This window comes from Diceros bicornis, chromosome 19, assembly GCF_020826845.1.
Source record: "Diceros bicornis minor isolate mBicDic1 chromosome 19, mDicBic1.mat.cur, whole genome shotgun sequence".
In the NCBI taxonomy this organism is placed as follows: Eukaryota; Metazoa; Chordata; class Mammalia; order Perissodactyla; family Rhinocerotidae; genus Diceros; species Diceros bicornis.
Window position 1 is genome coordinate 9870888 of NC_080758.1, and position 15467 is coordinate 9886354.

The window sequence follows — 15467 nt, forward strand, 5'->3', positions numbered from 1 at the left end:
ACCACTATGAAAGTCAAGGTTAGGAGTCAGCAAATTTTCCTGCTATAAATATTTTTTAGGCGTTCAAGGCCAGACAATCTGTCATAATTACTCAGCTCTGCCAGTATAGCACATAAACAGCCATGGACAATAAGTAAATGAATGGGTGTAGCTGTGTTCCAATAAAACTTTATTTACAAAAACAGGTGGCAGGGCCGGCCCTGTGGCTTAGCGTGGCTTAGCGGTTAAGTGCGCGCGCTCCGCTACTGGCGGCCTGGGTTCGGATCCCAGGCACGCACTGACGCACCGCTTCTCTGGCCACGCTGAGGCCGCATCCCACATACAGCAACTAGAAGGATGTGCAACTATGACGTACAACTATCTACTGGGGCTTTGGGAGAAAAAAAAAGGAGGAGGAGTGGCCATAGATGTTAGCTCAGAGCCGGTCTTCCTCAGCAAAAAGGGGAGGATTAGCATGAATGTTAGCTCAGGGCTGATCTTCCTCACAAAAAAAAAAACAACAAAAAAACAAAAAACAGGTGGCAGACCAGTCCCTGGTCCGATCATGGTTACGCCGGGGAAGAGCGAATTGGGATTGGGATAGAATGCATGCAGGGGTGTGTAGGGTGACCAGCAGCGTTCTGTTCCTTGAGCCGAGGGGTAGCTTATTGTAAGGGTGGTCAGCTTATATTAGTGCATTAAGCAATACAGTTCTTACATGTGGTTGTCACTATCTGTGTTTTATTTTAAAATAAAAAAGTAAAACCATGTGATTTTGAAGGCATCAAGAGAACGAAGATTGAGGTCCCACAAGGAAGAGGTCTGCCTGCAGATGCTCTTCAGATTGGAGCTGCAACATCAGCTCTTCAACGGGTCTCCATCCTGCCGGCCCGCTCTGCATATTTCAAACTTGGTGGCCCCACAATCGCGTGGACCAGCTCCTTAAAAAACATATCCTGTTGGTTCTGTTTCTCTGGAAAACTCTGACTAATAACACTAAAGTGTAATCTTGAACAAGTTACCTAGCTTCTCTGTGCTTCCGGTGCTTCCTTGGTAAAGTGGAAGAGTAATTGTAGCAAATAAAAAAATAAAGGTAGTTTCTTACCCAGTGTATTGGGAGGGCTTCCTAAACAGAAGACAAACCTTCCCAGGAGAAGGCCATTTGACTTTCCCCCCTGTGCTGACATGATTAAAGGAGCCTTGGAGGAATAGCAGTCACCTCGTGACCACGAAGATGAAAACCTCATGCTGAGCACTGCGGAGGATCAAGAGCGGAGGAGCCTGGGTTCGTCATGTCGTCACTTAGCCATCACACCTGGTGGGGAGAGAACACTGCTAGGTTGAGCCAGAAAATCGCTACAGTTCAACCTAGTAAATGCAACCATAACCTTCACCTTTATAGTCAAGCACAAAACAACAGACAGAACAATGAGCTAATATGTTATACTTGGAACAGTGCCTAGAACGTAGATATTGTTATCATCATCACTGTGTGCCGTCTTCCAGGAGGGATGTCCCACCATGGCTCCATGTGGCTGCAGCAACAGCTGCGGATAATGATATCCTCGGCCTCAAATCCAGAGGAAGGAAAGCGTGTCTCTCCCTCAGGCATCCAACAAGAGTTCTGGTCTTGGCTCTCAGTGGCCCTGGGACATGCTGATCTCACTTACACCAATTAGGGCCCAGGCCTGACGCTGAGGGTTGCAGTTGGGGTTGCCCGATTTAGCAAATAAAGATACAGGATGCCCAGTGAAATTTGAATTTCAGGTAAACAATGGATTGTTTAGTGTAATATGTCCCATGCAATCTTTGGGAGACAGTTGTACTGAAAAAATACGCATTGTTTATCTGAAATTCCGATTAACTGGGCATCCTATATTTTATCTGGCAACCCTGGTTGGGATCCATCACACGAAAACACTTGAGCAGAGAGGGTGACTGGAGCTGTGATAATTAAATGAAATTCTGGGGCTGTTTCACCAAAAAACAGGTGAATGGTTGCTTGGAGCTAGAAAACACACACACACACACACACACACACACACACACACACACACACTCATAGGCATCCTCTACAAACATCTCATTTTTCAAAATAAAACAACTTATAGAAACTGCAGGCTGAATATCTGCAACCTGTAGCTATGCGGAGACAGTACAGATTTGAAAATGCAAGAGGTGAAGCATACAAAAAAATACCTATTTGTACATAAGGTAGTTGTAATCCAACCACACCAATGTTTATGACAAAAAATTTCTATTTCTTTTCCTCCAGTTACTCAATCGCTGGATGAAACCCCCAATAAGACATAAAGGAAATCACCGCAGAGAGTATAAAGATTCAGAAAGAATATAATTATATGATAGATGTGTGTGTGCTGTAAGCTTGCACATATCTATCTCTTTCTTAAAAATAGATTGCATAAAGAAAATCTCTGATTTCATTGAAAACAATAATTATGTCAGTTATACTAAGAAAAGGATTATAATACTCAGAATTTGGAATACTTGGTAACTCAGAGCTTAGTATTCTGAATATTTGTTGCAAACTAGAATATTCTGGTATGATTTATAGCAGTGTGCATGTGTGTATACATATATAAATATACATACATATATGTTTTTTTCATTTCTCCTTTGTCTTAGCCTGTGATCTGCTTGGATCTAGCAAAAATCCATTGCGGAGACATGATAGGAATTAACAACATTATGTGAGTTTCAGTGGTCTTCAATTAGACAGCTCTCAGGATGCTAGGATTCAAGTCCTTTGATTTTATATAACTGACAACTTCTGCACAGCACTGTAGTCAGGCAGACTCTACAACAATTAAATAAGAACAAAAGGCATCTAGTACTGACATTATTGCAAATATATATAGGATGTACAGTTAATTCTCTCCCTTTACAAATTCCACTAACAGCCTAAGCATAGCCTCAATTCTCTTGTCCTTTGTGCAAACTCAAGCTTTGTGATAATGAGGGAATTGGATTCAGCTCTTCAAAAAACGTGATATTCCAAAACGGACAAAGGAAGTTGACATACGACAATTGAAAATTGTTTTTATTTTAAAAAGAAACAAATAGGAAATCTGTTTTTAAAGCCACCAGCATTGAATGAGGTACATTGCATTCATTCATTCATTCATTTTTCCAGTATTAATTGAGCACCTATATTGCGCCAGGCACTAAGCACTGGGGACACAGGAGGGTGTAGGACATGCTGTCCACCCTCCTGGGAAGAGACTGTCCGCATCCAGATCATCAGGGCTGCTCTGCTGCCACAGTCTGTGCAGTCTTCATAGGTCTTTGTCTCTTGTCCACCGAGAAATGCTAAGAGGAGCTCCTTGTAGCGAGATGGAGATATTTTTTGTCTTTATTGTCCAAAGAGTAGTAAATGTTCCCCTCTTGTACACAACACTCTTGTAGGTGAGGCACAGATGAACACTTTATAAATTTTATTAATGATATATTTATTTTTTATCAATGCATGCCTTTTATATGAGCTTTCCATTTTTATTTCCTTCTACAATCCATTTTTAAGTTAGTTAAAACAGAGGTAGAGAACAAAGTCTAAAAATAATAGAGGGGGCACCTGGGTGGGCAACATTGACTGTGAGTGACAGGTGGGAAATACTGTCATATATAATTCCAGAAACCCCAGGAGGAATCTTGCCTTCCCAAATTCCTCGTGGTTTGTCTGCCTGGGGCTGAGGTTCCTTTCATTTGGGACAAAATTGCAAAATCCTTTGGCAGATATTGCAAAGTAAGATAGAAGAGCATATACTCCTGGGAGAAAGAACACATTGGCTGACGCTTAGACAAAAGCATAAAAGTGGAGGACAGGAGGCTTTCCGACATTTAACTAGGGGGTACCACTGGGGATCTGCAAAGTGTAGGGAACAGGTTAAAGGGCAAGGCGAAGCCGGGGGCGGGGCTACACTGAACTTCTTGGACCTCCCCCTCCCCGGTTTTGGGTGTGCTGAGCTAGATACAGTACCAGCACTGAGTGTGTGGATGTGTGTAGGGGCTGCAACCATACAGTGATATTTAGATCAACAAAAAGAAACTAGAACACTCTTGGTTCTTTATGGAGAGCAAACTGCTTTACACACTTCATCCAGTCTTCCAAAACAATAAAACTAAGTGGTATTGTCACAACCCTCATTGTATGTTTGAGGACACGAATGCACAGAGTCGTTAAGTAACTTGCCCAAAGTCACTCAGCAACTCAAATCTATGTCTTCTAATTACCTATTCTGTGCTCTTTTCTATCTAGGTTCTGTTTTCAGAATTACAGCAAGAAAAAGTAGAAAAATATTGAAAATAGAAATGGAATGTTCCTTATAATTCTTCTTCCATTGATCACTATTGTTAACCTTTTAGTGTATTTTTGTCGAGAGCTTTTGCCAGGGTAATGAAAGAAAGCCTGACACACAGACAGACAACCTAACTTTAAGATATGCTATTTTTTTCTTTTTCTTTCTTTTTTCTTTTTAAATGTAACTAGATTTATATTCAGGGTTTCCCTTTATGCCCACAGCTCAGATGCACTTCATTTTGGGGTTTCAGCTACAGAATCTCTCACTCTGTGGATGTGCCATCACCCATTGAGCCAGTTCTGTTGAAGGGCATTTAGGTGGGTTTAGATTTTTTCTATTCAAGCAATAATGCTGTGACCATCCTTATACATGTTTCTTTTCACATTTGCATAAGTATTCCTGTGGAATTCATTTCAAGCACTGGATCTGCTAGACAGGAATATACGATCACTTTTAATTTTTAGTTTTGATGCATACTGCCCGTTTGTAATACAACCAGCATGAATTTCATGAACCTGCAATAACTCAAAAGGATCTTTTTAAATGAAATAAAATATAGGAAAATAAAATCCCAAAAGGAAAAAAACAATAGCAAGTAGCACTTATCTCACGCTCTACATTTTGCAAAATACTTTCAATACTTCCAAATGAATCTTCTCATCTTATTAGCAAAGGAATTCCTCCTGAACCCTGGATCCCAAAATAAGGTAGGTGGCCATGGTGTATGTTGAGCCCCATAAGGTTGAAATTGTGTTATGTATCAGGTCTCTACGCCCTGCTATGTCTATAGCAAAACCGTTATGCTTAATGACAAGGTTCTTTGTATCCTTGGGGGAAAATTATGAGGCCTTACATATATAAAAGAGCAGGTTGCTCTGACTGGCAGCTTTTTGGGGTGTGTGTGTGTGTGCACGTGCCTATGCCACTCAGTGTCTCAAAGGCTCATTTCCTTGAACTCCAGTTAATTTGCCAAAACCCAAGTTACATTAGAAAGACATGACAAGGGCCGGCCCCGTGGCTTAGTGGTTAAGTGCGTCCGCTGCGCTGCTGGCGGCCCGGGTTCGGATCCCAGGCACGCACCGACGCACCGCTTCTCCGGCCACGATGAGGCCGCGTCCCACATACAGCAACTAGAAGGATGTGCAACTATGACATACAACTATCTACTGGGGCTTTGGGGGGAAAAAAAATTAAAAAAAAAAAAAAAAAAGAAAAACGACAAAATTTGCATTATAGGCATCACTCACTCAAGAATGATAAATCATCAAACTGAATCAATATGGATAATTAGGTGGTTTGTATTTGTGTGTTTGGTGGATTTTTTTTTTTTTGCTCATTATCACTACTTTTTTTTTTAAATCTCCACTCTTCTCCTAGTTGGTCCATCCCCTACATTTAAAGGAATCTGATTAATCAAATTTAATCTAAGAAATACTGTTGCTCTTTGATACTCTAGAACGGTCCACGGACCAGCAATTTTGGCATCCCCCGAGAGCTTGTTAGAAATGCAGCATCTCAGGCCCCACCCCAGACTTACTGAATCACAATCTGCGTTTTAAAAATCTCCCAGGTGATTCACGTACACATTCAAGTTTGAGAAGCACTCCTGAAAACCTTTCCTCCATTCGTCCAAGACAGAAAATTGATTTTTTAAAAATAACAATAACAAAATAACGAACAAAACCACAGATAGGACCTGTACTGGCAAAAGCAGAGCAGGAGGAAGGAAGGGAGAAAGGGAGAGAGAGAAGAAAAGAATGAACGTGATAATTATCTAGCAATCTGGAAAAACAGACATTATTTCAAAGACACTGCGAAAAGATCATTTTCCTATGCTCATTTTACGCACCGATGCTTCATATTTCTTAGGAAAAGGGGCTAAAAGCCAGAGCCCCATATATTTTGTATAGGTGAGGTTTTAATATGCCACAGAATTCCCAGTGCCTAATGAAAGCCTTTTAAGTAAATCTCATGAAGCTCTAATCTCGCAGAGCCTCCCATGTTCTTCTCTGCTGTTCTTATTTAATTTTTAATAAGAACAATTCCACGCAGCTCGAAAGCACGGCTCAATTAAGAAATATTCCTACCAGGCATCTTTGAAATCTTGTAGCATTCTCTTCCTTCGGTTTCTTGATGACCCTCAATTTGGTTGTGTCGAGGAGTTTGTGGGGAGGAGGGGAACAACCTAAGCTTATTTTTTAATTGCTAGTTCAATTTCACACTGTTCTTTATGAGATGGCAAGACCGATTTTCAAAGACAGAAACCCAGCTCGTGTATCTGCTGCCAGAAGGCTACAGTGGAATATCTCAGTATTGTATTTTGAAATTTCAAGTGGCATCTTTGATCTGAATCCTTAGGCATTAGACGTCCTTGAAGTTATATCGAGGTCATGAGAAATAATTTTAAAAGAAACAATTGTTTCTGAATCACAGAACCCCAATCACAAGTATTTTTAAAGAAATATAAACTTAACTCCCTTATAAGGCCGGATGGTTTATAACAGAAGAGATACTGCCTAGTTCTTCGTAGTAAAATTGATCTTGCATTAATGTTTTCTTTCTAAAGACCAGTTTCCAGAGATGTAAATCTAGCCACAAACGTTCACTGTATGCTCATATTTTTCAGCTGAAAATTCATGTTTAAATCTATATTTGTGTATCTATCCATCAAAACACATACATGCATGTACATATGTATGTGTATATAACAACAAATGGGGCTGCTCATGTTAGTTAATTTCAAAAGCACAAAAAGATAATACACAATGCACAAAATTATGTACTTGTTATTTTTATTTGTAATCCATCCACTACCTAAAATGTAATGAAACTTACTAAACTAAGCATAAAATAAATAGGACAATTACATATAGAATCATGAGGGAAAGAAAGTTAGAACAGCAATAAGACAGAGGCCGGCCCGGTGGTGTAGTGGTTGAGTTCACATCCTCCACTTTGGTGGCCCAGGGTTCGTGGGTTCGGATCCCGGGCATGGACCTACACGCTCTCATCAAGCCATGTTGTGGTGGCGTCCCACATACAAAATAGAGGAAGACTGGCACAGATGTTAGCTCATCGACAATCTTCCTCAAGCAAAAAAGAACAGATGTTAGCTCAAGGCCAATCTTCCTCACCAAAAAATAAAATAGCAATAAGACAGAGACAGACATCAACATCCATTGCAACTATAGCTACACTGACCATTGCATTTAACTTTGCCTATTCTTATAGCAAAGACAAAAGAGAAAACATATTTAACTATACACCTCACACTTCATCATAGGAGAAAATTTTGAAATGTACCAGAAGTAAAAGTTTTTCATGGCCCCAAAGAAATTTTCACATGGATGTATATTTTGGGGACCTCAAGCAACCTAACAGTCAATATCTTCAAATATGGCTATCCTGAAGACAAAATATGGATTTCTGTTTGAACAATCTTTATAATTCCTCTCAGAGGGGATTTCTGCAGGTAGATGAGATAGTGTTGCCCAAAGTAACATGGGAAGAGGTCAGAAATCTTGGGGCAGTCATGGTGCAGAATGTCGAATGTCGCTTTCAAATACCAGGCATTCCTAGTAAATTCATCAAGGCTACTTCTCAGGTTAGCTAACCTGCTCGTATTCCATTTGACTTCGCCAGAAACTCAATGTCTTTAGAAACCAAATGTTTCAAAGGAAGGATTAACATTCTGCCATGAAAATTTAAGAGCTTGAAAGTTTATTTAACTCAGCCACAAATCATCTTTTTTAAAATAATTTGGGTTATAATTTATATAACATAGAATTTACCCTATTTCAATGGTTTTTAGCAAATTTACCAAGTTGTGCAACCATCACCATAATCCAATGGTAGAATATTTCATCACCCCAGAAAGATCCCTCATGCACACTTACAGTTCATCCTTTTTCTCATCCCCCACCCTAGGCAACCACGAACTTACTTTCTGTCTCTTTAGATTTGCCTTTTCTGGTTATTTCATATAAATAGAATCACACAACACGTGGTCTTTTGTGTCTGGCTTCTTTCACCTACCATGATGGTTTTGAGATTCATCCAAGTCATAGTGTGTATTGGGACTTACTTCGTTTTTATTGCTAAATAGTATTCCACTGTGTAGATGTACCACATTTTATCTATCCATTCACCAGCTGACAAACATTTGGATTGTTTCTAATTTTAGCCACAAAGAAGCTTACCCATCTGAAAGAGAGATTCATAGATGCTAGAAATGGGGCCCATATTTTGCTTGAAAAGCACTATGGATTTGTTCAAGCCCTGGGACAAACAAGGAGCATCCAAAGGCCCCAGTTTCCAGAGTCACATGACATCCAAGAAATAAATTAGGAACAAGTTTTGCCAAATCATAATTTTCTGCATAGCTCTCTTTTTTCTTCCTTCCCTTAGCTAATTTTTAATACCTACAAGAGCTAACGCTTATTGAAAGCTTACAATATTTGAGACTTATTATAATTTTGCATGTATTATATCATTTAATTCTCACAATAACCCTATGAGGTTGGTATTAGTTTTGCCACCTTTTCAATAGATGAGGGAATTGAGCCCTTTGGCAATTAATTACTCAAGATCCTGCCTCTAGGAGCAGGTGACAGGAGGATTCAACACTTTACCGTCTGACTCCAGAGACTGTGTGCCTAACCACTGGATCACATTGCCTCTTCATAGCTCAGTGCACCTCACTTCCTCAGGAACAGTCCCTTCTGGATGCCCTGAACAGCTTAGAGAATCTCGTTGTGTCACTTAGACCTCTGTGCTTCTTCATGACACTCATTGCCTGGGAAATTAACATTTAATATCCACATTTCCTTCCAGTCTGTGGGTTCCATGAGGACAGGGAACTGGACTTAGCCATTTCCTTCTCTGTTAAACCTGAGCCCCTGCCCCAGATTGGGCCTATTATAGGCATTCAACAAACATGTGTTAAGTAAATGAGTCATTTTTTTATTGCGATAACTTCCTAAAGTTCACGCCAGGGTAACTTTGCTAGCTGCCAAGCACTTCCAAAAAATGGTACAATATTTCCCTTTAAATAGATGATTTAGTATGAGCACCTAAATATTGGAGCGTACTTGCCAAACACAAAAATTTTGATTTCAGTGTATTCAACGCAGAGCCCTTTGAAGTGAATTAATCCATGGGTTTGTTTCTCTCAATGGGTTTGAGATACTAAAACTGTGTCACAAGCCTAAGAGAGGATGTCGTCTTTCCTGGTTATCAGCTAGGAAGGCTTTTGCCTGCAAGTTACAGAAATCTGCCTAATAATGACTTACCAAATAGGGCATAATTTTTTTATGGAACAAAAATTTGGCATCAGCTCACCCAGGCCAACGCCATGCCGACAATGTCATCGGAGACCCAGATTCCTTCTACCTTTTCCCTCTTCCATCAGCATGCTGGGTGCCATGGTGACAGATGGCTCCTACAGCTCTCGGTGTATGATGAATGACAGAGACCAAGACAGGAAGAAGCCCGAGAAGGCGGATGGGTAGTCATGCCTTCAGGAGTTTCCCCAGGACCATCCTATACGCCATTCACTCATTTCACACATCTTTACTGAGCCACTCATATGTGCCACGCACTGATCTAAGCTCTGCGACAGAGCAGTGATCAGAGCAGACAAAGTCTCCCTGGTCTCATGGAGCTTATCTTCCAGATGGCCCAGAGCAGTTCACATTTTCTGAATGTTTGCTACGGTGTATGCCAGGATTTCTCAATGTTGTACTATTGACATTCTGGCCCACCTCATTCTTCGTTGTGGGGTCTGTCCTGTACATTGTAGAATGTTGAGCAACATCCCTGATCTCTACCCACTAGAGGCCGGTAGCACCCGCCCTCCATCCCCACCCCAGTTGTGACAAGTAAGAATGTCTCCAGACATTCCCACATGTCCTCTGGGGGGGGGCAGACTTGCCTCAAGTGAGAATTACTGGTCTAGGCATTTTCCTAAGGGAGTCACATGTATTAGTTCATCTAATCATAACAAGTCCATGAGGTGGGCATCATTATTATCCCCATCTCAGAGATTTAAAAAAAATCCTTAGCCACTGAGATGTTAAGTAAATCGTCCAAGGTCACAAAACTGGCACCAGAGCCCACCTTCTTGTCCAGTCCACCCTACTCCACTGCCTCTCCTGGTAGAGGGGAACATCATGGCCACCCTTACTGCTTGGAAGGCAGGGTCAGCGATGTCATGCTGATCCTAATCCCAATCCATTGCCTCCATATATTAAACAAGTAAATCCATGTTACCAGCTTAGAACAGTGCCTGGCAAATAGCAAGAAATGTTTAAGTTATAGGTCTTATAGTCATTATTATTGCCTAGTCTGAGCACATCGCCACCCAAAACAAAACTAAGGTTTATTAGCAAAAGAAATGCTTGGGCTAGATGTCATGACAAAATGACAAATAATGGTACATTATATAATAGCATATAACAGTGTCAGCAACATCCTGTTTCCTAAAGCTGGGGGATCAATTTCATGTAATAGCTCTACTAAGATATTGAAATATAAGTAACACAGGAAGGAAGTTAAGACATAGCCTTCTCTTATATCACTTCAAACTGGAAATCCATCCACCATAAGAACTCAGCTACTCACTGTGAGTTTAGGAGTAATAATATGTTACAGGCTTTAAGAAGCATTAAAAGCCTGTGTTTTATTCAGAGAATATTCAACTTATTGCATCTACTGTTTCTGCCCATGAAGTCAAAAACCAATGAGAGAATCATGAAGCAGATAGAGACAGATGCCATGCCTAACTGCTTTCCCACTAGAGGAAGGACTAGTAACTGAAAATTGTGCTCAAACCAGCTCATTACCCATAAAAATGTATAAAAATTTACTTATTCATTTAACGAATATATATTTATAGAGAGAGAGAGAAATGAATATATATTTTGAGGTCACACTCTGGGACAGACACAGTTCAAGATCCTGAGGATACAGCAATGGGGAATTACACAAAATTGCCTGCCCTCATGGAGTTTACGTTCTAGTAGTGAAAGACAGAACATGAACAAGAGAAGTATAATACAGTCAGGATTTGAACTTGGGACAGTAAGATTCCATCACATTTGTCTCCTTCCTTAAATGGCTTTGTTCTATGGAAACAAAGGCTTAGATGAGGTTGATGAGGCTGGAAAAATGCTACAGACAACATCAAATCAAAGAATGCTGATGAAGGCCTCATTTTATAGATAAGAAAATTGAGTCGCAGAGAAAGGAAGCGCCTTGCCCAAGGTCACACTGTGTATTAACCAGGAATCTTTCTGATACCAAAAAACAAGACAAATGAGAATACTCAATTCAAACTCCCTTAAACCAAAAAAAAGGGTAAATTTCATTCCTTTAATTGGCACGTCCAATGGGTAAATCTGGGCTTTAGGTAAGGTTAGATCCAAGGTTTCAACTCATGTTGTTGGGACACTGACTCTTCGTCCGTCTCTCAGTTCTGGTTTCTTCCCTGTTGGCTTCATTCTAACTGAGGCACACTCTGTGCGTTTACAAAAATGACCACTGTCAACTCCAGGCTTACATGCTGCCAGGCAGTATAACACAGATCCAGGAGTTCCACTGAAGCCGTCCCACCTCACCATAGCCCCCCTCGACCACACTGGCCAGAGGTCCTGGATATGCTTGTAGAAAAGGGATGAGGCCTTGGAAGTAGGCTAAGGATTGAGAAAGTAATATTTTTATTCCTTAATCAACAAATCACTAGAAATGGTCATTTATTGATAAGTAACTTGGTTGCCTAAGTAATATGGATGTAATTAAAGGAATTTGAAAGGACATTTTCTTTTACTTGATGAGAAAATCAATTTTTAAAATAATCAAAGGCAAAGATTTCTTAGATACAAACACCAAAAGCACAATCTATAAAGGAAAAAAAAAATTGGTAAACTTTGATCAAAATTAAGCAATATGTTGTTAGGAGAATAAAAGACAAGCCTTTAAAAGGGAGAAAATATTTGCAAATCATATATCTGATAAAAGTCTTACAGAAAGATTACAGACAGAATTACAGAATTACATAAAGGATACAAAAAGAATTACAGATTACATAAAGAATACTCAAAACTCAATAATCAGAAAACAAACAGACCAAGACAAAAAATAGGCAAAAGATTTGAACAGATACTTCACCAAAGAAGACATATGGAAGGATGGCAAATAAGCACATGAAAAATGTCAACATTGCTAGTCATTAAGTCAACGCAAATTAAAACTTCATTACGTAATACTACATATTTAAATACCTAAAATTATAACGTTGACCACCAAGTGTTGGCGATGACGTATAACAGCTAGAACCCTCACACATGGCTGGGGGCAACGTAAAATGGGACAGGCACTTTGGAAAAGTTGGGCAGTTTCTTAAAAAGTTAAAGATTCATCCACCCTATGATCCAGCCGTTCCATTCTAGGTATCTACTCAAGAGAAACGAAAGCATACGTCCACACAAAGACTTGTGTACACATGCTCAGAGCTTTGTCTGCAGCCCCCCCAAACTGGAGATGGCCCAAACAAATGATTGGACAAATAAATTATGGAATATCCATACATTCAAAGACTACTTGGCAATGAAAAGAAATGAATTATTGATACACAACGCAACATGAATGAATGTCAAAGTTATTATGGTGAGTGAAAGAAGCCAGACCAAAAAAGAACACATTTTGCATGATTCCATAGCTATAAAATTCTGTAAGATGCAAACTAAGCTATACTGACAAGAAGCAGATCGGTGGTTATATGGGGATGAGGATGAAGGGACAATAGGAAAATAGGAGCGAGAAGAAAAGGGCACATGGAAATTGCTGGGGGTGATGGAATTATCCTGATTATAACGATGGTTTCATAAATACATACATATGTCAAAACTTACCAAATTGTGCACTTAAATATGTGTAATTAATTCAATACCAATTACACCTCAATTTAAATGAAGCATATTGCAGGCCAGCCCCAGTGGCCTAGTGGTTAAGTTTGGCACACTCCACGTCAGCAGCCTAGGTTCCATTCCTGGGCATGGACCTATACCATTCGTCAGTGGCCATGCTGTTGTGGCGGCTCACATACAAAAAAGAGGAAGATTGGCAACAGATGTTAGAGCGAATCCTCCTCAGCAAAAAAAAAAAAAAAAAAAAAAGCATATTGTGAGAACAATAACAAAAAATATTCAAACTTCTCATTCATTTGGCCTCTTGAGTATCGAACAACACAAAACATTGAGTATCTGCTGCTCAGAGTCTTTGCATTCACTGTTCCCTATGCCTGGAATGCTCTTCCCCAGAAATCTTGCTCCTCATATCTTTTATGTCTTTGTTCAAATATCACCTTCTCTACTTGCAAGCTTAATCCCTTCTCCCAGCACTCCTTTTTCCTCCTCCCCTCTTTATTTCACTGCTTCCCACTTAACGTTTGATATACTACATATTTTGTTTATTTATCTAGTTAATCATCTGCCTCTGCCTTCTAGAATGTAGGCTCACTTAGAGCAGCGAATTTTCGTCTGTTTTTATTCACTGCTTTACTTCCAGCATCCGGAATAATGCCTGGCACATATTAAAAGCTTAACGGTATTTGCTGAACACTCATCCATTTAAGTCTTTACTTTTCCTGTGTTCACAGGCAGCTGACAGTTGCCTTTTTGTGGCTACACTGCAGACACACATCATTAGATTCAACTATTAATAAAAAGTACTGGTTGAAATTCTTTTTTTTTTTTTGAATAATCAGTTCATACAACAAAATTGTTTGAAAACAAAAATTAAATATGAGATAATGCATGTTATAGCCCTTTATAAGCTGCAAAGAACTACACTGTTGTTAATAATAAGACTTATGAATACCATAGGCTACTTTTCTGACTTTAGGGTAACTTAACTCTGAGCAAGTCACTTCCAAGTGTCTGGACCTCAGTTTAGCCACCTGTAAAATCAGCATTTTAAACTCAAAAACATCTAACATCTTTAGGGAAGTTCAGTGTAGTGCTAAGGAATATAGATTGTTATCAGACAGACCTGGGCTCAACTCTTGGCTCTGCCCCCACACCCACAGATCTTGGGAAGGTACTTAACCTAAGCCTCAGTTTCCACATCTGTAAAATGGGGCAAAAACTATCTCTGCCTCTTTATAAAGCTTTAGGAGCAAAATGAGATAATACCTGAAAATTGCCAAGTATATGGTAAGCACTCCCAAACTTTTATGTATTATATCATTAGATTTTTCCTTTCTTGAGTTTTTGATCCATCTTTTACTCGATATCAGTTTCATCTGATATTCCAATCCCTTCTACCTTCTAGAGGGATTTGATTTTAATTTTGATTCTAATATTTATAAATCTTGAAAGTGAATGAATTGAAGCTGCTAGCCAGTAAAACTTAATTCAGTATGAGTGCTCCCAGGTAGAAAGTTTCCAAAATGCATTGAGTTCCACCCACCCATCTGGGCCTGGAGAGTCAGAAAGTTTAACCATATTACACACTGGTCTATTTGAAATGCCACAATGAACAGCACAGGCTTAACTACAATTAAATAGTCCCTGCTGACCACCTAATATACAGTACATCATGTCAGGAGAGGCGAAACTGTCAGATTAGTGGAAATTCATTTTGGGATTGCTGGGTAATTTCAAGAGCTGACAGCCAAAGAAAAATCTGTGATCCCCTGTGTGTGCCAGCATCCATCACTCGAACAGCGTCTGTTTGGGAGTGCACAATGCAGCAGTGTTCCACATTCTCAAGTTCACTTTTAGAGCGAAGCCGGAAAAGAAAGTGCGAGTGATGAGATCATTGTTTCAAATGATAAAAAATGGAAAGACGTCCTTCTTGTACCCACCGTAGCTAAGTGAATAGAACGGGGGTTCATAAAGCCAGAATAGGCTTTTGTAGCCAGTTACTTCTGAGCTAGGGATTGGGGCTACTCACCAGATAACAGCTGGACGTTAGCTCAGAACTCTGGAGGGGACTTTGCTGATTTGGAGTCCTTTGGCTGAATGGACATTTTTTTTAGATTTTCTGAAAGTTGCTTGACCCTACACGAGAGTCTTCAAACTTTCTACTCGAGCCATCAGCCAAGCTGATGTTTTCTATGTGAGAATTTTTTGATGGGCAAAATACATCTGTCTTAGTAGATAAGAATCA